The 22,595-nt window shown below is 45.7% G+C and overlaps 1 protein-coding gene and 1 long non-coding RNA gene across 14 annotated transcripts in view; both read left to right on the plus strand.

Annotated features, from left to right (window-relative positions):
• The window catches only part of dmd (dystrophin), a 356,433-nt gene that overhangs the window by 42,356 nt on the left and 291,482 nt on the right, over positions 1-22,595 (plus strand). The gene's annotated exons all lie outside the window — the stretch shown is intronic.
• LOC147233268 (uncharacterized) lies at positions 2,855-4,883 on the plus strand. The gene is made up of 2 exons (XR_015106260.1): positions 2,855-3,146; positions 3,925-4,883. It is a non-coding gene; the product is annotated as an uncharacterized LOC147233268 (long non-coding RNA).

The raw sequence follows: 22,595 nt of genomic DNA on the forward strand, positions 1-22,595 counted from the left end.
CTCCAGACCTCTCTGGTGTTGTTCTGCTGGAGTTCCCACTCAGTTTCATCCTGTATTCCTCCTTGGCCTCTCTGATCTTCAGATTTAGGTGTCGCTGGCTCTCACCTCCCCCCCGTCGACTCCCCATTTTCAGCCCTGAAAGCCCTCTTGTTGCTCAGAAGGGCTCTCATGCACTCCAGATGAGCTTCAGTTCTCAATTTCGAGGGGAAAAACAATCCTCAATCTCAAAGTTTTTGTTTAATAGGACATTGTCTTAAGGGACAAAGGATTAAACTAATATCACAATATCTCGACTCGGTTTTGTGTGTGAGACTCCGGCTCAGTTGGTCGAGCCGTCGTCCCTCCGATCAGGTAGTTTCTAGTTCCTTCTGTCCACAAGTCCACAAGTCCTTGACCAACTCACTGAACCACTCAGTTGCTCCCACTTGTATGCTTAGCGCCACTGTCGCCAAGCGCTAAGTGTAAGTGGAAACCATCACCTCCTCACCCAGTTCCCGGGTGATGTACCAACAAAAGCAAAAATCAAGATTCCCCCCAATAAATGGTGTTCAATGAATATTTCTCATGTCACATTGATCGCAGGTGCCCCGATTTCAATCAAACCTGAAACTGGATCTTGGCTTACTCGGTAATATCAATATCCAATTAATGTCCAAATTACCTGTTGCATCTCAGTGACACCTGCGTTTGCTAGGCTAGTATTTTGGGGTGGGGTGGGGTGGGGGTGACTCATTCCGGCCCCGCCCTCCTCTTGGGTGCTTTAAATGCTTCACGTGGTGCGCAAAGGAAGTCTGGAGCTCTGGCTTTGTTTGATTTGGTCTCTAAAGTGACGCACAAACAGATCTGTTAATCAAGAGACAAACGGCGAGCCTGCGGCGCTGCAAGGGAGGATACAATCTTCGTCAGCTGCAATATACACCCCCGTCCCCCCACGTGTCATAGACGTCTACAAATTATCCAATAATATGCTCATAACATAATAATGGAGCAGTGTGGAGGGAGCCCTTCCCTAGAGTGAATATTTAGCAGTGAAGCAGCATATTGATCATGTTCGGTTGCTTCTCCTTCCAAGCTCCCCGGCTTGGAGACCAGCTGTTCCTGCTACCGTTACCGCATTTGGGCAGACGTGTTGGCGCCGCTCAGACACAAATCAACACGCTCACTTTTTAAGTTTTTTTGCTAGTGACTTTTTCCGACACATTTCCGACAGCCTTGCGACTGTTTGTATGCCATAAAAACCCGCATGCGGATGTATGTCAGACAGCCGGTGTCAACCGGTCACTTGTGAATCTGCAGCGGTTTCCAGTTTTCTCCGACGGTGTGTTTAAGGCAGGTACTCTATTCGGCTCCAAGGGGTTGTTTCGCAGCTGCAGCAGAATCCACCGACATCCAGTAAATAACTGAAATGAAGCAGAGTGCAGCAACTACTAGTGGAGTCCAACACAAATAAATAGGTACACAACTGGGGGTTTTAAGGCGCATACATGTACAATATGTAGTGCAGAGGTGTATGTTGTCAAGTTAATTGCCATAAAAGTGTTGTCTGATGAGACTTTCCATGTAAAGCAGGTCTGGGTGACATTTTCAAAATTATCTACAGAAATCGGGCTCCTTCTCGAGCATGCACTTGGCAAAAGTGGCAAGGAAACGCTGCCTTCTACCGGTGCGGAAATGGCAGGCAGATCTCAGCGCAATGGCGGCCAACTGCCTCCGCCGGCCGGGGGAGAAAGAGAGAGAGCAAGAGATTGGCATTGATAATACAATGTATAGGGTGTGGAGTGTAAGGGGCACATATTTCGTAGTGTAATGTGTATTCGTGTATGGTACAGAGTAAGGTGTGTGGTGTGTTGTGTACATCAGTGTGTACAGTGTGTAGTGTGAGGTGCAGTGTGTAGTGTAATGACATGGTGTGTAAAGACCATATGTGTGCGGTGTGTGGTGTTGGGTGATTAGGTGCGTAGTGCAGTGTAAAGTGTATAGGTGTGCAGTGTGTATTGCGTACTGTAAGACGCACAGGTGCAAAGTTTGGAGCGGTGTGTAAGGTTTATATGTGTATATTGTTTGGTGTTACAGTGTAGAGTGTAAGGTCCATAGGTGCACAGTGTATAGTGTCGTGTAAAGCACGAATTGTGTAGTGTAAGGTGCCTAGGTGTGTAGTGTTGTGTAAGGTGTTTCGGTGTACAGCGTGTAGTGTTGTGTGAGGTTTATATGTGTGCAGTGTGTAGTGTAAGGTGTATAGGTTGCACAGTGTGCTGTGTACGGTCCATAGGTGTATACAGGATGTAGTGTAAAGTGCGCAGGTGCATAGTATATCGTGTTGTGTGAGGTGTGTCTCCCCGGAGGTGTTGCTGAGCTGCGGATGCTCCGGATTGCACCGTGATCGGCGGCTCACCTCCGACGGAAGTCCCGCGGGGCCCGCACTCCTCAGCGGCGGTCCAGACATGCACGGAAGAGGCCACTTGCTGCAACAGTCTGACAAAACACCTGCAACAGCTTCTTTCAGATGTTCACGCTGGACTCCTCTGAGTTCACTTAAAAGAAAAAAAAAAAAACACAAGAAAAAACAAAAAAACTCTAGGTGATTGAAAACTCCTGTAATTCCAGCACCAGGTTCTGATGGAACATCTGGGATGAACAGGGGGGTCATTGGGGCTTTTTTTTTTAATCTTTTTATATTTTAGGCTTTGAAAGAGAAAGGGGGGGGGGATCAGTGGAAGGTGGGTGAGAGAGAGGGAGTCAATGGGGGAGAACGTGAGAGAGAGAGAGAGAGAGGGAGTGAGACAGTGAGAGAGAGAGAGAGAGAGAGAGAGAGAGAGAGAGAGAGAGAGACCCAGCTGGTTCCACGGAGGAGAGCAGACGGTCAGAGCTTCTCCGCCGGTGAGCAGGAGGCGGGAAGAACCTCCGCCGCTCCGACCGCACCGGAAGACCGGGACCTGACCGGAGGGAGGAGGAGAGGCGCTCCACGCCTGATCGGACTGGAATAATCCTAAAAGTGTGTTTACGCGCGGTCCCGGGCGGAGGAACCCCTCCGTGCACCTGTGAGGCCGCGCGGAGCTCCGGCTCGGCTCGGCTCAGTTCGGCTCGGCTCAGTTCGGCTCGGCTCGGCTCGGCTCGGGTGCCCGGCAGCTAGAATGGCACGCTGTCAGGTAAGACGCCACTTTTAACGACCGCGTCCTCCCGCGACGACACGCACTTTGTGCGTGCGTTTGCGTGTTTCTGACCCACCTTTTCCCACGCAGCCGCTTCGTCCAGCGTGGAGTTTGATTTTTTTTTTTTTTTTGCGGGTGGTCTGGGGTTGAACTCCACCTGACGCGGTGGCTTTCCCGGGCTCTGAGCGTGGTCGTGCACGGGCGTGCACGAATCTCCGCGAGTCCTCCGTTAAACGCCGTGATAAGACACAAATTGATTCTCTATCGGTTTATTGGCAGCCTGAACCCCTTTTCGCCTCCGCCCCTGTAAAGTGTAATTGAATTGAGAGGGAGAGGGACCATCCAGAGAGTGTGTGTGTGTGTGTGTGTGTGCGCGCGCGCGCGCGCAATTAGTAGCGTCACTTCTTTCTTATACCTCTTCATTCCAGCACACATTTTAAGAATTTTTAATTCATTTATTTATTCGTATTTATCTTTTCATTGAAGTTATGTACATGTAGTGATCTTTAATTTATTTTTCATTTTAGTCATTTATTTACAATTAAGGTTGTGCGGATCTGGTAAACTCTTCAAAAACAGGCCTCCAATCCCAACACAATAATTCATACCTCATCTTATCTACATATGATATACATGCATACGCAAGTATATTATATACTTTTGTATTTGTATACACATATTGTACATTGTTATTCTAAATGGGGGCTCCTGGATTGACTCACTAGTATGACGGACACAGCAACCTTTTTCTCCTTTTTTTTTTTTTTTTTTACAGACCAAGCACAGGAGCCCGTTGCGAGAACCTCATTGTAAAAAATTGTGGATAAAATTAGCTCCAGGACCGCCTCTGTCTCCATAAACTCAGGATATTGGCAGAACGGGGAAACTCCTGTAGGAGTAGCAGGCCCTGTCGGCGGAGGCGGCGGCTGCTGCATAAACAGAATGCCGCGTCTCCAATTCGAACCCATCGGGGTCAACAAAAACGCTGTAAACCCAAAAAGTGCATCCCAGTAACTTAAATATAATCTTGATGGGTTTATAGTGTCCCCATGGAGCTGGAGCCGTGGTATGAGTCCCCACTGGAACACGGTGGTTTTACTGCGTGATAAACATCATAAAGTATCGGCGTATCACTTTTACAGCCCTTAGACCGCAGACGACTGTATGAGTAACAGCACTGGATGCTGATGAGCCTTAAAACCATCTTCTGTCAGAGCAGAAGCGAGTCCGCAGAAGAATCTTATAAAGTTTTGACCGTTGAGGTTCTCAGTCATCCGGGTCATGGTGAATTCTTGTCAAAATTCTCTTCTTCAAGTGAAGAAATTCAAGTTCAGATGCCACGACGAGAAGAATTGGGCAAGAATTCACATGAAGTCATTCAAGATTATAAAGTTTTCTTCTGGCTGTCTGGGTTATGACGTCCTTTCTGTTCACCACACCTGATGTGTGACATCCCACGGCCCGCTGACAACAGTTTGCTTTAGCTATTTATGTCTTAACATTAGGCGGCGCAGCATCTGGGGGCTTCCTACTCACAGCAGAATATCCCTGGTTGGATTCCCACAGGAGGCCTTCCTGTAGGGAGTCTCCATGCTCTCAATGGGTCTGCATGGAGTTCTTCTTGGTTTTCCGGGTTCCTCCCACAGTCACGTGCATGCAGGAGTTTGCATGGAGGCCGTACATTAACCAGATGCATGAATGGTGAATGATTGTGTGTCTCTAAGTGTGAATTAGAGCAGTGGTCCCCAACCCCCGGGTCACAGACCGGTACCGGTCCGTAGATCATTTGGTACCGGGCCGCTAAAGAAATCATCAATTCTATCCATTGGATTTATTATTTGAGTCTTAACAATCTTTTACACTTGAGCGCCAAAAATTTAACCCACAAGCTAGCAAAATGGGTAAAAGACAGACGTCGGACGGAAATTTTCTTTTTGAATGGGAAAAGGTTTAGTGAAGAGACAGAAGAAGAGCCTACAATTTCTCAGAAAAAGAAAGATTTTAACAGACATACCAGGCGTTCTACTTGAAATGTGGACTTATCGTAACAGGTGATTCCCACCGACCGAGCCGCTCTGAAGCCTTTCATTATACTCATGTTATGTTGCTGCCGCAATGTTACGAGGAAGCCGCTAATAAAGTTGCGTACGAGTACACAGCGGATTCCCGTTTATTATCATAGTTGCAATATAAACAATCTACATGTAAATCCCCCCCGGTCCGCTGTAAAATTGTCAAGCGTTGACCGGTCCACGGCGATAAAAGGGTTGGGGATTACAGAAGAACTGTGCGCAATGAATGGCAGTTATAAACTATTTCTTAGAGAGCAGGGTTCTTAGACTCAAGGGCCAGTTGCGGCCCTTGGAACAATATTTTGTGGCCTCCTGCCTGAGAGCACATCTTTGTGCTGGTGTGGCCCGCGCGTTTTTTCTCAAGTTCATCTGGGGGTTTTTATACAGTGGGTTTAGAAAAAGAAATGCGCGAGGAAAATATGAAAAAGTAACTTTGCAATGTGTTTTTTTTTATTCTAAAAAAGCAAAATGATTTATTGGTGAAAAAATGTCTACTGACCTTGTTAAAATGATCTTTTCTTATTTCTAAAAAAAAAAACACAAAAGTTATAGCAAAAATAAGGTCAAATCAAAAAAAAAATTAATAACCAGAGCAGCCACCATTAGCCTTGTAAATTATACATCAAAAATAAATACATCAAAAATTATATATCAAAAATACTGATTTAATAAGCAGAATAGCCACCATTAGCTCTTCTTATACATGCTACCAATCAATTTTCTAATAAATTCCAGTGGCAATTTTTCCCACAATGACAAGATTTTCTCTTTTAACTCAACAATATTTTTAAAGTGCAGTTTCATCAATTCATTTTTTAATATTTATTTTTAATATCAATTTGTCATTGCATTGTATTTTTTAGAGGAACAGTTCATTACATGTAAAGATTTTTAAAATGTACCTGTTTACCTCCTTAACACTAAAACAATGGAAAAATTTGGACTTAGTGTTACTTCTAGGGAATGATTTTACTGGTCCGGCCCCCTTGACATCAAATTCGTCCGTATGTGAGCTCTGGATCAGATGAGTTTGACACCCCTATCATAGAGCGTTTTTTTAATGAGATTCCACATTGAGCCAATGAGAAAGCTACGATTCGACGCCGACAGTAGGAACGTGTCGAGACGTCCCTTGCAGGACACACATCAAGAGTCCTTTCGAACCCAATTAAACACCTGGATCCGAGGGCCGGTACATTTACCAGATGTTTATTGACAAAGACACTTTCACAGAAAGACGTACGCTGATGTTGGTTTTCTTGAATATGAGGATCTGGCGGGCCCGGCAGGTCTGTGAGCCTGCTGTTGTGGCGGCCTGGAGTCTTGTTGGAGTGCTGCTATCTCGGGTGAAGCAGACAACATGACAATATTCATACTTTTTTGAATATGTAGGCTAAACAACATATAATGTTACAACAAGAAGGTCACTTGGATTCCCATAGGGGAGCTTTCTGTGCGGCGTCTCCATGTGCTCCCCATGCACGGCTGGGGGTTTCCTCTAGCGCCACACACAGTCCAAACAAATGCCGGAGGTTCACTGGAGACCCTATGTTGTCCAAATGTGTGAATGAGAAGGTTAATGGATTTCTCTATGTAACTTGGGAATGAGAGGATGAGTGGTTGTACGCATCTATATGGTAATTGTTCACCTTTTTATGGTGTGTGAATGCGAGACTGAATGTATTTCTATACATTACATTTACATTACAGTCATTTGCCAGACGCTTTTATCCAAAGCGACTTACAAAAAGTGCAATTCAGTCACCGAAGATCCGAAGTCGGGAGTCAGAAGTGACCACTCTACCGTTGCATGTTTCTATATGGCGTGTGAATACGAGAGTGAATGGTTGTGTGTCTATACATGTGGCCCCACGATGGAGCGGTCCAGGGTGAACCCCGTATCTCGCCCAATGAGCACCCACCGAGACCCCGAGGGCAGGTTTAGTGAGTAAATGATGAATGAATGAACACATGGAAAAAAAAAAAAAAAATTAACCTCGGTGGCTATCCCTCCTATCCAGAGGTGCCGAAGTGTCTGTGAGCAGAACACCGAACCCCTCAGCTGCTCCCTGTGCCGTCACCTGGTGTGGCGGCTCCGCCAGCGCGTGAATGGCTGAATGTGATCCAGTGTGAAAGCACTTCGAAATCGCAAGGTGATGAAAGCATTATATAAGTTTACAGAGTATCAACAGAACAACTTCATACTTTACCTCCAGTATGTGTCCTAAATATGCTTTTGAAGCAAAAAAAAGAGAAGGAACTTCCCTCGCATGTTTGCCGAATGCACTTTTCTCCTAAACTGGACTCAGGGGTTTTTTGATATGATCCTCACGCACTGTTCTTGTGAGACGCCGGGATGTTTGATAGCTCGCCTTCTCGCCGGCCTTCCATAGCGAGTATGTGAGTCTCAGACAGGATGGGCTCGCTGGGAGCTTTCAAGCCATCTCTTCAAATGAAGCCATTGTTGCCTCCTGGAAGCTTTACATTAGCGGAGCAGGAAGGGCAGCTCTCGACGACTGTAAATCTTCCCCCGGAGGCAGCAGGCATGCCTGCGGCAGACATTGGCGAGCATTTAACCCGAGGGGAAGATAGAAATTGCGTTGAAGATTGACAAACCTCCCTAAACCCTTCAGGCGGCAAAGAAATTATGCAATGTAGGCTCTCTCTCTCCTTCTAGCCACCTGTTTTTCAGTTTAATAAATACACAACAATCATCATGGTGGACACACTGAAGACGACATGGCGTGTACGATACGCCACCTCAACGGTGGCACGATCGAGGCAGCGTCGCTCGCAATCCAAGACAAATAGCCCGCAAAGAAAAAGACCCGCTTTGTAGGCTGTCCTCTTAATCCCCCCGTTTAACTCATACGAATGACTCCCCTCCTCCTTTAGGCGTCGGCGCTGTGCACCTCAAGTGGAACCCCTTGAATTTAAACACTTTATATCGCCATATGGAAGGGGGCCCCCGGTGGGCAAATCACTTTTACTGGTTATTAAGAGACAACTTAAGATTGCTCTCAGGAGCGAAATGGACAATTTCCCCAACATTCCACAAGCGGGCGGTGTTTGTGCGTGTATTCACCTGCAATGAACATTTGTTTGAAAAAAACCTTCCTGTCCAATTGAACCGGTCGAGGCGGACGGCTTCCCGCATCGAGCCGGGATCTATCCGGGGTTCCTGCAGAACCGCTGTCTCCTTTCTCTCTGGGGGATGTTGGGTTCCTGCAGATGATCTCGAAAAGTGGCGGTCCAGATCTGGATCATCTGGGTTGGGATTCGGCGTCACAAAAATAAAATTTGTTTTTTGGCAGCCAAGAAAGTGATCTTATAAAGGCTCCATTTGAACTCCACTGTGTTTGTGTGTGTGTGTTTGTTTGTCGCTTGGCCGGAGGTGCACGTGGTTGTGACTGAATCTTGCGAGTCCCGAGTACTGTATAATAATCAGTTGCCCCGGAGACCATTTTTTTTTTCTCTCCGTGAATCATTGTTGATGTGCTAAGTGAGGTTAACGGGGCGGTTTACTGACCCACATTCCACTCCTTTTTTTTCCTCTCTTCACACTTCTCTGCATTGCGTTGATGCTCAGATGAAGAGCCGAGCACAACCGCTCTGCGCTCCACATCTCAGCCGCCGACGCGGATTACCCCTCGGATTGCACAGTGATGTGTCCACGGAAAAAAAACTAAACAAAATCCACAGGTTGTTCTCGGATTACGCACGTGATTAGCAATCTGCAGATTTATTATCCGACCCGGGAGTTGTTGGGGCAGGACAGTGTGTTACCTCATGCCAGCGCCTTCCCCGCGGAGAACGCCTTCCACCTTGACGTCACTCCGACCCCTGAGCTCGGCGATGTTTAGAGGCATTTTGAATGTTCTCTCTCTCTGAGAGCCGAAGCATTACATGCTAATCCACACAAGTGTGTCATGCCAAGTATGTGTTTGTGTTTGTGTCTTTGTGCACTTCCCAGGCACCAGGTGCAAGCTGGGATTTGACACGCTGGGTCAGATCAGCTCTGCTCACCTCATTATCCTCTTTGGACAAGGACAGACATAATCTCCACCTCCTTCTTCTTCCCCTCTTCTCGTCACCTCTCCTTCCACGCGTTTCCCTTCTTCTGTTTTACCGTTTGCTTCCCCGCGTAGCCTCCCGGCCGTCTCCTCCTCGGTGGCGGCGAACTCGGACGGAAAGGCGGAGGTTGTTAAAACGCGGCTGTGTTTTCCCGCCGTGCATTAAGGCGCGGTGCGTGATTCTTGTCGGGTCACCGGCAGGTACTTCTGGCCAAATACGCCCCTGTCGAGTCCCAGGAGACCTCGCCATGGCTGAGCGAGCATTGAGAGAGGAGGACATGAGAAGTTGGTGGCGAAAAATCTTTTTTTTTTCTGGCAAACTCCTGGAATAAGCCTTTGGGCTGCTCCTGTCAGGGATCTACTACCTCTATCTCTTATCTCACACCACCATGATTCCATCCATAAACTTCTTCTCTGGTCTTTCTCGTCTTCTCCAGCTGACTCTCTTCTCCAACCTGCTCACAAATGTTCCTCCACCTTCTTCATCTCCACTCCCTGCAGCCTCACCGTCCTCCTCTCCTTTCTCTGTCCCGCTGCAGCTAACCTTCATCCCTCTCCTCTCCAGGTCATACCTCCACCTCTAGTTCTTCCGGCTATTTCAGCGCTTGCTTTGACAGACGTGTTTTCCTTTCCTGCATCCAGCAAAGGCTGTTTTTAATGGTGCATGTTTGGCCTCGGTTAATATTCCGGCCACGCAAAATGCGCACTTAAATGTTACGCAGAGTGTTCCGGGATGTCCTAAGCCGCTGAGCTGCAGCCGAATCCATCACGCGTCATTACTCGGGAAATTGGCCTTTCCCGTTTAGCTTCTTATTTCAAACACCTATCCTCTAATAAAAACTAAAAAAAGAAAACTAGCTGGTTGAGAACTCGGTCACAAGGAGTGTTTGATGTGCCACCAACGTGCTTTATCATGACGATACGGCTAATTGTGCTTGCAGAGTGAAAAATCCATAATATGTGGCCGCTGTGTAAGGTGTGTGTGTGTGTTTCTTTTCCCCCCGATTCTTATCACCAGCTACCTCTACAATGTGTGTGTATGTGTGTGTGTGTATGTTGGGAGGCTGTATATGTGTTGGGTTTATGTTGACGAGCGCGGCTGAGTAATTTCAGATGTGGATGTATGATATCCCCTGCAGATGGAGAAATACTTTGGAGGCGAGAACAAGACGGGGGATGACCTCGACACATAGACACACACAAACACACACACACACACAGTTCAGAGCTCGCATGACCGTTTGCAAAAGTTTGAAGGCCGCCGTAGCGTTCTGAACCGAACTGAAAATTGAGCATGGAGGTGTAGAGAGGACAAGCTTTCACTCCGCTTGTTTATCGGCGCGCCATTGTCCGACCGGCTGGGATGGAGCAATGAAAAGCAGACGGACGCACGTCTGTCCACATGTGTGTGTTTGCCTACCAATGCAAGCTATAGAGACTTGAATAGCTTCACCGCTGTTTGCATACGTGTGTGTTGTTGGAAGGAATTGATTGTATTGACAGCTTGCTTATTGTGGCGCCGCGTAGCCCTTGATAAATCAACCCCCCCCCTTCGACCACCACCCGTCATCCTGTGAGAATGTTTATGTGACATTGCACGCTCGCGGTAACCCCCACTCTACATCCGCCAGCACGTTTTTTGTATGTACGTGTGTGTGTGTGTGTGTGTGTGGAATGGCCAGACGGCGGTTGTGAGAAGGTGAGAGCGAGTGGGATAATTAGGAGAGCAGGGTGTGAGGTGGAAAAATAAAGCCTTTTAAGAGAGACTGATGGATGGGCCAGCCATATGCTGCTCACGGCTTGCGCCGTGCGTTTTTATGAATCCTTTATATTCAGGGAAGGTTTATATTCAGCCGTTCATCCAAGTCTCCTGTAGCACTTTTATATCGGTTTTTATGTCAACAAATGTTTCGTCTTCTGTGCCTTGTTTGCGTTGGTCTGTCGGATAACCGGCGTTTCACAGCTGACCATTAAAGTCTTCGCTTGAACCGAAGCTTGGTTTATATATAATTCATTTATTCAATTTCTCTGCTGCTTAGCCTGCGCTCAGGGTCACGAAGCGGCTGGAGCCTATCTCTGCTCTCATTGGTTGAGGGCCGGGATTTACCCTTTGACAGGTCGATCACAAGGTCACGTACGGAGACATACATTCACCCTGATATTTACATGTCATATAGAGATGTACAACATTCATTCATTCATTTGTCATGTAAACATACAGCCATTCACTCACTTATTTAAACGTCATGTACAGACATTCACCCTCTGATTGACGTAATACAGTATACCCTTGTTTTCGTGGGGGTTACGTTCCAAAAAGAACCCGTGATAGGCAAAATCCGTGAATGAAAAACCTTTATTTTTTTTTTACAATTATTATACAATTATATACTCTATTGTAAATTGAAAAGAAAGAACAAACCATTTTACAGGCTCAATCATTTGTTTTACAAATAAAAGTACTGTACTTTAGAAACATTTTTTTCAACAAATAACTTCTGTACTGTACTGTCAAATAATAATTTTAATCATCAATGTGAACAGAAGGCTTCAAATTGCGGAGATTAGCACCGCCCAACGCGACCCGAGTAACTGGATTAAACGGGAGAAAATTAAAAATGATTATGAAAAAAATACAAAGTACAGTTGCAGACAGTTGCAACCCTTTTTGCATCCATATTAAAACTTATTGCTGCTGTCATCCTTATGTTTTTTTTTCCTTCTTTATGGAACGAACGGAAGATTCATTAATTCCGTAATGCCGACCTACAGCCGCATAGCTTTTACCTTCCCTTAGCATGTCCAGAAGTTTAACTTTATCTGCGATACATAGCATCTTCCGCTGCCTTTAGAGCCCTGCCGCAGGTGCTTTTGTCGGTCCAGAGCGTTTTGTCAACATTTTGGGTTTTAGAGAAACTCAAATTGCAAGAGAATTTGCACGTTCGCAATTTAAATTTGGCAAGCTGTTTTACGTAGGTGTACATATTAAACTGCGACGTTATTGACGCACAGGTAGAGAAGAAGCGGAGTGACTTTTTAGCCAATCAGAATGCAGAACACAATGCACGATGCAAATCCGTGAAGTAGCAAAACCGTGAAAAGTAAACTGCGTTATAGCGAGGGATCACTGAATATGGAGACATAAAATCGCCCTCTCATTCATATGTCGTATAGTGACACAACCATTCACTCTTTCATGTGATAGAAACATACAATTATTCAATCTCTCCTTCACCCTGAAAACAAAATGAACGTCAAGAATCAAATGTATCATCTGCAGTAAAATGTAATCGTATGACGGGCTTGAACTGGTCGCGTGTTCGAGGTCAACTTTCTGAGTTGAAGATCTTCGACAGAGGACCCCTCCCCATTCTGCGCCCCAGAGTTTTAATTGCGGGCGTTAATTAAAATGCGCGCCATAAAGATTATAACCGAGCCATTTCATTAAGAAAAAGGTTTCGCGAAATGTATATGTTTAATGGCGGTAATAATTCACCACATGCTTTCCGATAAATTATATTTTGCTTGTCACCCCCGCCCCCCTTTAAATAGTCCTTTACCAAACCTTTCAACTGTAACTTTATATCGAGTGATAAAATGTGTAGATGTACGCTCGTAACGCGGGAGAGCGTTGATTTTCAGATCTACTGGAAAATGTTCTGGAAGGATGTTGACGTTAAGGTGCTGTTAGCTCCTTGCCCCGAATTGAACGCTGAACGACTAACTTAGAAGGCAGGTCATGGGTTTCTCACTTCGATTCAGCCAATTTTGACAGTTCTCCCTGCCGGCCATTAGCGCCGGAAAAGACGTGCAACGGGGGCTTTTGGATCCCGTTCAGCACATTCCTCCCCCTTTTCCAATTCATTTCAGTCCACAATTAGATGGCTGAGATGATTCATGTATTGGAGGGGAGGGTGATGAATATGAGGATGGGTGCTTAGAGTGGAAACTGCCTTTGCATTTATACAGCCTCTCATATTTTGCACTCTTTTGGGAACCTAATCGATTTTACACTGCACGACTTCATAATGTTTGGTTTGTAGGGCTGCAGTGTGTGTGTGTGTGTGTGTGCGCGCACGAGCGAATAGGACTGGCTATCCGCAAATAAAAAGAAATATGAGATGTACAATCAATAATGGGCTTTGGACGACTGTCTGAAGCACCCAATGCATTCCCTGTAATTGATGATATTCTGAGGCGAGTCGCTTTTAAAGTTGCATGCGCAACACTCACGTATCTCTGTCGAGGAGTGGCAACCTTTGCCGCGAGCTAGCTAGGTTACAAAGTATTGCCTCATTTTTTTTTTTTTTTTGTTTTTCTATTTTTTTTTGAGGCACATTTGAATTTGTTCCGGCCCCTCGTCTCGGATTCTCGGGTTGACTCCACGCGTGTCACCGCCAACCTTGAAGTCGTCTTTATTAAAACATCACATAGAAGGGAAATCTCAAATTTCAACCCCCCCTCGAAAATAAACAACTCTCCCTCGGCAACGCGACAGCACACCTCTCCATTGCCAACACATCATATTTGGGGATAGAGGGGTAAAAAAATTCCAGGTGCGCAGAACGTACCGGTTGGACATTTGCCTGTTTTCTGCGGTCACGGCTCCGTTCTCGGGTCGGTTCAAACCACGGAGGTGGATGGGGGTCGGGGTCTGGGTTCAGGGGTGCCGGGGGGTTGAAAAGCTCTCGTACCGTTTGTTTTTTTTTTTTTTTCGAGAGGCTTTCCTCGTGGATCGAAGCAGACGGCTATGCAGAATAGCTTCCAAGCTTTTTTTTTTTTTTAACATTTTTTTCACCCCGTATTCGAGGTGTGTGTTTCGCTCGGAGGAGTTCCGGCTGAGTAGCGACGGGGGGATTGCAGGCGCCGCCTTTTGGTCACGCGCTTTCCATCTTCCCGACAATAAACTATTGCGGAAAGAGGGCCGTATAAGCCCGAGTCTTTCATTTGGGTGATGATGCCGAATGAGACCTGGAATCACCGGCCGGTTCGAGGAATTGCTCCATAATGTGCGAAAGGTAGATGTTTTTAGGGCCTGTGGAAAGTGTTCCCTCGTGAAAAGGCTATTCCTCAAGTATCTCATCTTTTTAAAAATCTCCATTTGTAGCCGGAGGTACAAATCTGGAGGTTGGACATGTACACAGGTGGCAACGGTGAGGATCTGAAGGAGGCAGGTGAACGGCTGAGAGGAACCTTGCAGATGCAGCCCAAAGGATGAGAAGAAGATTTAAACGCAGAATATGACAGGAACAAAATCATCTGGGCGGTAAAATAAGAGGGAGGCAGTAACCCAGGATTTGTCCTGATTGATCCTGTCTTAATATTTATTTAGTCACCTGATTGAAACATACATATAAATTCACTTTTTCTTCTGGAGACCGGGGCGGCGGGTGGAATTTTCCAGAACATATAATGAAACCGGAGCGGAGACACTGTTTCATCCCGCTAGACGCCGAGTGCCCGAGGGGACAAGATAGACCGATGCTTCCTTGTGAACCCCCCCACTTTTATTTATAGTTTGACCTTGTCTCCTCATTCTAGGACGATGCATTTTGAGCTCTCAAGTCCAGATAAAGACGATCAATTTTTACAGTTTGAAACAGAAACTAAAGTATTCTAATTGGTTCAAAAAATAGGCTACACAGTTCAATGTAAAACAAAAGTTGTCAAGAAAGAGCCTTTTCTTTTTGTTGTTCAATTTTTACTCTGATAAGAGGGGAAGGCACAGCTAAAGTCTGTAATACTTTGGATATAATACTTATGGTACTTCGCATTCACCACGATAGATTCCATGTACCCCCAACATCCAAATGCCGTTATTTTAATTAATTCTAAACAAACTCCATGTCTCCTCTGATTGCTGCATGTACGATGATGATACCAAGTTAGTACGGCCAATTCCAGCTGGCTGGTAGTATTAAAAGAAATAAGAATAAGAACAACTTTATTTATCCCGAAGAGGAAATTGTTGTGCCAGAGTTTCAATAAAACATAACAATAATAAATAGTAGTAGGAAATTGTATAAACAGTAAAAAAAAAAAAAAAAAAAAAACGGGGGGGGGGTTGGTAAGAAATACAAATAAAACTTTCAAGTGTCAAAGTCAAGGCTATAAAGTGTTTTAAGGTCTTTATACATATCATGTCAAATACAAATTAGGATGTTACAGGTGCTGGAGATGTTCAAGGCAAGCCATGTTACGTGCTAATAGGTGAAATGATAGTATAATAGCGTTAATATTCATAAGAGATTTAACATTGGGGGTTCAGATACATGCCAACTACCTGAAATTCTTCCGTTGCGAGAGGGTCCGGTTTTCCCCGGGGGCTCCAGGAGGTGTTTAATGATTCGCCCTCCAAAAGAGCTGTGGAACCACAATGATGCGGTTCCCGAAGTATTTCAGAATGGGTTCTTTCATATTGGAACATATGGGTGAGTGACAGTTTTTGCCGTGAGTGATTTCAGTGGTGCGATAAAACACAGTTCAACGTAATTGGGGAATCGATTTCGCTGTCAGAGTTTTTTAAGTGAGGTCTGGGCTTGTAGGCAACCGAAAGTTTTGCGTGCGGGAACGTCGAAATGGACGTGGAGGTGATTGCTGATGACAAGATTTCCAAAGGAAAATCGATTATTTATCGTTCTGCTGTGATTTTTCCTATGAAGAACTGTCAGCGGCGGTAAGAGCAGCGGTTGATGGTGTTGGATGCACTCTTTGTATTTTCAGAAACACAAAGCTTCGAGGTCCCAGACAGTGGAAGGAAACATAATTACGCATGTAATCCTGCAGATGCTTTTCCTGCTATCATTTTTTGATTCCAATCTTCTAGTTTCTGATCAGGAAAATTAGCACAAAGGAAGATGGTTATGTTTAAAACATATTTTCTAAATACGTATGACAAGAGGATGGAGACACAGGTTACGTGTTCCGGAGATAAAGTCAGTCTGAAATGGTTTTGATGTGGACGGAGGAGGAATGGTGAAGATCTGGGTGTTCGAGGTCAGAGTTGCCAGGCTGGAGGCCTGGAGGAAGATCGGAGAGGAGGTTTATGGATGGACAGAAAAAGGACCCGAACCCTAAGTTAGTTGGTGTGAGAGGAGAGGGTTGGATGGAGGCAGGCGACCGGCTGAGGGGACCCCGAAAGAGAGCGGCCCTGGAGGGAAAAAAGTGGAAGGCTCCAGAATGGAGGATTAAGAAGACCTACTTCATTCCATGAATTGACTTACTAGAAATCTGGAGGCTTTAAATCTCCACATCATCCAAATGTCTGCAGAATATTGGACAGAGACTGTATTCTGAATCTTGCTCCCGGGCTTGACTAATAGAATCAAATGTTTTCCAGCCTGTGCTGCGAAACTCCGGTTTCTTCAACCTCTGGGCTTAGAGAGTTGAGCTCGGTCGGCCTTTTTCTATCGGCGAAAGATTTCGTCAACAGACCGATGAGGACGCGGTGTCTTCTGGCAAATCACGGGGGAGCTCATTCAGTGTCCGTTTTTAACATTCCAAAGCAAATTTGAATGTCTTTTGCCTCCGCTTGAGTCACTTGTATGCTTTACGCTTGTGTTTAATGTGTCCAGTCAGCACCGCCCAAATAGATGTTTCCTGTTGCCGGAATGCTTTTAGCCCCTCAGCTAAAACTTGCATTTCTGCCTTCTGCAAGTGCTGGACCACTGACGAAAATCTTCTTCAGTGTGTGTGTATGTGTGTGTGTTAGTGTGTGTGTGATAAGATGAACTCTCAGAGGAACAGACAGAGATAAAAAAACAACAAGAAAGAGGCCGAGAAGGGACGAAGGTGGACTTAGAGAGAAAGTGATGAATGGGTTCGGGGGCAGGAAGTGCATGTAGTGAAATCTGTTTGGAACAAAGTGCTTTTAAAAGCAAAGTTTATCAAAGCATATCCAGAAACACGGCAAAGGGGGAGGAAGGGGCAAGGAAAGCAAAGGAGAAGGTAGGAGAGGAAGGCTGGCGGAAGGATTAAAAAAAAAAAGGACGGATATGTCGGTGGATATTTCACCTGGTCACGCCATCCACAGTGGAACCTTGACTTCCGACTGCATCAACTTAGGAGTTTTCTGAGACCCGAAGCCGTTGCTCAGTGAACTTTTTGCTTTGTGATTGGAGCCCGGATCGGAATTAGGAGCAAGCGGGATGAGCATTTGACACCCATGTGGCCACCGCGGTCTGTGAATCTGTGAAGCGGCGTCTAGGCAGTGGGACGCACCGCCCGCCACGAGGCGACTCCGACAGGATCATGGAAATACATGAGCGAGGTGAGCGTGTTGTGGACTCCTCCGTGAAGAGATGGAGAAGTTATCAGCGAGATAACGTGACGGAAAGCATCATCTGTGAGAAGGCGGTAGACATTTAAAGGGATTTGGTGCAGCAGACGGCAGGAATGTCAACGGATGAGGCATCAGAGGAGTCATTCAAAGCCGGTCGGGGCCGGTTTGATCATTTTAAAAGGAAGAGAGGTGTTTACTCTGTCGCTAAATGAAGTTCAACCGTAAAGTGTGCAACTTACATTTAGCTAGAACACATTCTAGCATTAAGTGTGTAGCCAGTACGTTAAATAAGATAGAGCACCAAATGAATTCGGCATCTTTGTCCCGTCTTCAAGTTAAATGCACCCTATAATTACATAAAACTATAATAATCATATGCATATTCATTATCTACAGTCTTCTTTAAAAACACGTAACAAAATGAGTGGGTCGATTCATAGCCTATCAGTTCATTTCAATGGGGAAATTTTATTGGATGTACACGCAAATTGGGTAACCAACTCGGTCAAGGTCAAAGTGTTGCTATATCGTTATACCTCACATCCCTCGGAGGCTGCAGAGAAGACAAGTTGCTCCGTCTTCACGTTCTCTCCCTCACATTTTCTGACACAGTCGCATGAATTCTATTCCAACAAGATTCTCTCCTGTTAATATCCAATGAGGTCTAATTATGGCTGTAATAGGTGCGGTTAGAGTGAAGTGAAAGAGCCCACAAGGGTTGTGACACAGTGTTGCCGTTCTGGATTTGATTCAGACCTGGGGTGGTGCGGGGGATATTTTAAACGGAAATTCCGCCTTTTAAAAGGGGCAGACGTTCGCTCTCCTACGCGAGTGTTTGTCCTGATTAATATGGCGTTGTGTGTAAAGCTCCCGCAGCCCGCCGGTTCAATTTATTTCCAATTCAGCGTCTAACACCGGCACGCACCTGGCGACACCCGGCCGTTCGATATTCAGATTTTCCGCTGATTAAATCATGTTGGGCTCATGTTTGTGTTTGTGTTACATGGGAATGGAAATTGAATGGAAACAAAGGTAAATCATGGCCACCGCCGCTTGCACCGTCTAACGCCACCAGGAAATGGAAAGTCATTCCTTTTTTTTTTCTTTTTTTTTTTTTAAATCAAATGAAAATGAGTTTCATGATGAGGCACTGCGGTGCTGATGGCCCACTGTTGATAGAGATTGTCGCGAGGACAAGTTGAGGGTCTGCTAACAGACTCCAGGGTCTGCTAACAGACCACCCACAAGGGAGCCTTGTGGGTGGTCTTTGGCATGTAAGCTTGTAGACCCAAACCATTTATTATAATATTCTTCCCTTTTTTTTTTTTTTTTTTTTTGTCAAATGACTAAAATCAATATTTTATTCTGCAGCCGAGTTTGAGGAGCTCTAATTTCTTGATACAAGCAAGGGGGCGTCCAATTCGGACCACGTGGCCAAATCAATTTCTGCTATTTTGAGGACCCGGGAAATGAGCATGTGGTCGGACGGGGTCGGGCTGTGAGTTCTGGTCAACCGCATCGGAGGCTAGTGTTCACTAACTCACTCATTGTCTATATTTCTTATACTGCAGTCAAGGCTGTGGGGAGGCTGGAATTATCCCACCTTAAAGTAACCTAAAATACAAGTTTGTTCATTCATTCACCGGCCGCCAGTCAATCCACATGGGGAGATATATATATATATTACACTACCGGCGCCGTCTCGGGCGCCTGCCAGAGTTTCTCCTCACCTTAGCGTCTCTTTTTCCTAAATTTGCTACTTCTTTTTTATTATTCTATTTACTTCTTCTTGCTTTAGTAACAATTTAGTTAAGAATTTTTCTTTTTTTTTTCTGGCACAACAATTTCCTTCGGGATAGATAAAGTTATTCTTATTCTTATATAGCCATTCATTCACCCATCATGTCATATAGAGACATACAACCATTCACTTTCTCATACACACATTTGGGAAATGCAGGGTCTCCAGTGAACCTCCTCCTATATTTGTGTACTCGGAGAACCCAAAGAAGCCTGAGGAACCTGTAGCAGAACACGGAGGCCCCCTCACAAAAAGGCCCCCTGTGGGAATCCAATCAGGGACCTTCTGGCTGCGAGGTGGCGGTTCAAACCACTGTGCCGCCTGTTCTGAGAACTTCCTTGGTAACATGTATTTTCTGAAAGCCACTTTCATCACGACAACTTTTAGACCCATCAATCAGCATTAGATCAATGCAGCTGCTCAGCATAGGCAGATGTTGGTCTGGCCTGATCTTCTCTTTCACATCAGTTCTTTGTCCCTTTTTTTTTTTTTTTTTTTTTCTTAATATTTAAAGCTGCAGGATCCTTGCTCCCCTGTATGGTTTGTATTCATTGCGAGCATTTTCACTAGGCAGGTAAACATAACAGTATGTGAGTATCGGAACCTCGTATGGAAGGACAAAGCTTCTAGAGAAGACGGACGGCTGCTGAAGAGCCTCTTCATAGTCTTATTGGCAGGGATGTCTTACAAATAAAGAAGAGCCTTGCCAGTGATTGGGGTCGCACAATGAATGGATGCGGAAATAGGAATGATATGTATGACATTGTGCTCATGTATCATATTTAAAGTTATGTGTTTTTTCCAGCAAAATCCTTTTGGATGCTGAGATTTGTCGCACTGTAGCTCTTTTGTCTTTTTCAAATGGCCTTCACGCCAAAACATTGCCTTTGTTTAGTCGCTAGCACAATGGCTAGCGGAGATCTTTACAAATTGGAGTGCCTGCGCGCTTCCGTCAACTGGAAGGCTGTGATTGGCCGGACGGCCCACGAGCGCCTTCGACACCGGATGCTGTGCGCTAACGCTGTAACGTAAATACAGCTGAACAGTAGCTCTCAGGCGAAGAGCGATGATATTCACATTTTTTTCCCCCCTTCCACAGCTGTCAGACCATTTTAATCTCATCTTCACCGACAATAGGGCTCCCCTGTCCTCAGGCTGGTGTTAAAGGGAAAACAAAAATCAAAACAAATAGAAATTAAGAACAACACGGAGATCAGAAACAGCAATGCGGCAATGCCGGTCGATCAAAGGCTGTTGTGTCGCTCTGTCTTCGCAGGAGCATTATTGTAAGCAGTGTTTGTTTTGTTTCTTCCAGAAAAGAAACGCAATGAGCATGTCAGGCTCCCAATTCAGTCATAATTCAACATTTGTTCTCCCTTCGCCTTTGCTAGTTACCTGCTCACTGTCACTTACGTTTCAGGATTTGAAGATTCAAGAGAAAGAAATGAGACACTTCAACCACATGCCAGAACCATTTTAGCTTCTCTGTCTTTTTACGGCTCCATAGGAACTCGTGGGTGCTTGGTGGTGGGTGGAACCCGTAAGCTACACCCATTACCAGATACTTAATGTGGACAGCGGAGTGCCATTTTTAAAATCTACCCTTGTCACCAGTCAGATGTTTTTTGGGGTAAAAATGGACAGAAGCAGGGAGAAAGGGAGTGATAAAGAGGTCCAAGCTCTTCTGTTCTGCTATGTCTCAAACGGGTATCCAGGGCTTGTGGAGGAACATCTACATTTTGGAGCAAAATAAGTGTGGCGTCAGCTAACGGCTAATGGGGTTCTTCACACGGTGTAGCGGTTCAGGGAGAAGATAAAAACTCTTCCACCAACTGATATTCTATGGATTTAATGCCATGAACGCTGGGGTAGGTTCCGCGTTGTCTGCGTCGTCTTCCTCTTTTTCTTTTTCGTTGGTTTAAGGTGTATGTTGCAGATGCTAGCGTCCCTACCATTGTCCCTCGCTACCTGTGGGAATGCAGCACTAAAAGGTTCCCCTGGAGGAGAATACTTCTTGGAACCAAATTTGAGCAGGTTCTCGAATTGTTCTGTCAGAAAGCGGCTTCGGTAACATTGCAAGATGGTTTGTACTCCCGATGTGCATGCTTGGATTCGTCTTCGTAGATACTTTAGCGTTTACATCTCCTAAGCTTCGGCAGCTCGCAGGTGAAGAAATAACACTCGGCAGCCTCCTGTCATTGAGAGATCCAGCTGGGGTTTCAGCGAATTTCCTATCGTTTACTTACCCTCCGCAGTGCCGGTGGATGACAGAACTAAATATAATGCCTCTTACACACCCTTCAGTGTGAGCAGATGCAACCCAGAGATAAGCCCCTCCCACACCGCCACCGCTTCCTTGTTCCTTCTTTATTTCATTCCCTCCCATGTTGGAGCTTGAGCCGAACAGTCGTAGTTCAGCGGCGCGGAATGAAAAGCACATTGCAAACAGATGCTATCCAGGGATTAGCCCGGGTCGCCACACACATATTGTCGGAGAATATCCAGACAGAATTGACTTCACCGGAGTTTACTTTTTGGAAATGAATAAAAAAAAAAAAAAAAAAGAGCTTTGTGAGCAGATGAATTCTGAAGATTATTCTCAGGGTGATTGTCACTCGGCCCGATCGGGGTCCAGATATTACACAGAGCCTTCCGGTCGTATCTGATTGCGCATTGATTTTGTGCCGACTTATCGAACGACAAGGACGAAAGAGGTTCGGTGTAACTTCGGCGAGTCGTCGACGGTGCGTGTGTGTGTGTTCTCATGTTCGGGGATCAACTCAGACAGAAGAGACGGGGCTTGGGAACGAGTCTGGAACAGAACGTGTCGGGGGGGCGTGGATCGATCCGTCCGACACGGGCGCATTGTCCGTGCATACATGTGTGCAAGCATGTTTTTGGCTGTGTGTGTATGTATGTGTGTGTGCGTGGCTTTGCACGGCCGGTTTACTGGTGGGCTGATGAGCCTTAGCACGCCAAGCTCTTGCACTCATAACTCAATGCTGCGCGGGGAAATCGATGCTTATATCTTGTTTTATGTCCGTGTCCATTTATTACATTTTTTTTTTTTCCCCACATCTCAGTCCCTGTCGCTGCCACCATGCATCTTTATCCCTCATCTCTAGCTTTCTCCCGTCCCGGCGTTTTCTCTCTTGACTTTTCCATTACACTCGGCCCTCCCTGCTCCTTTATTCCCGGCGCTATAATCGCGAAGCGGCC

This window comes from Fistularia commersonii, chromosome 6 (assembly GCF_037954325.1).
Source record: "Fistularia commersonii isolate RoL2024-O1a breed Wild chromosome 6, RoL_Fcom_v1.0, whole genome shotgun sequence".
NCBI lineage: Eukaryota > Metazoa > Chordata > Actinopteri > Syngnathiformes > Fistulariidae > Fistularia > Fistularia commersonii.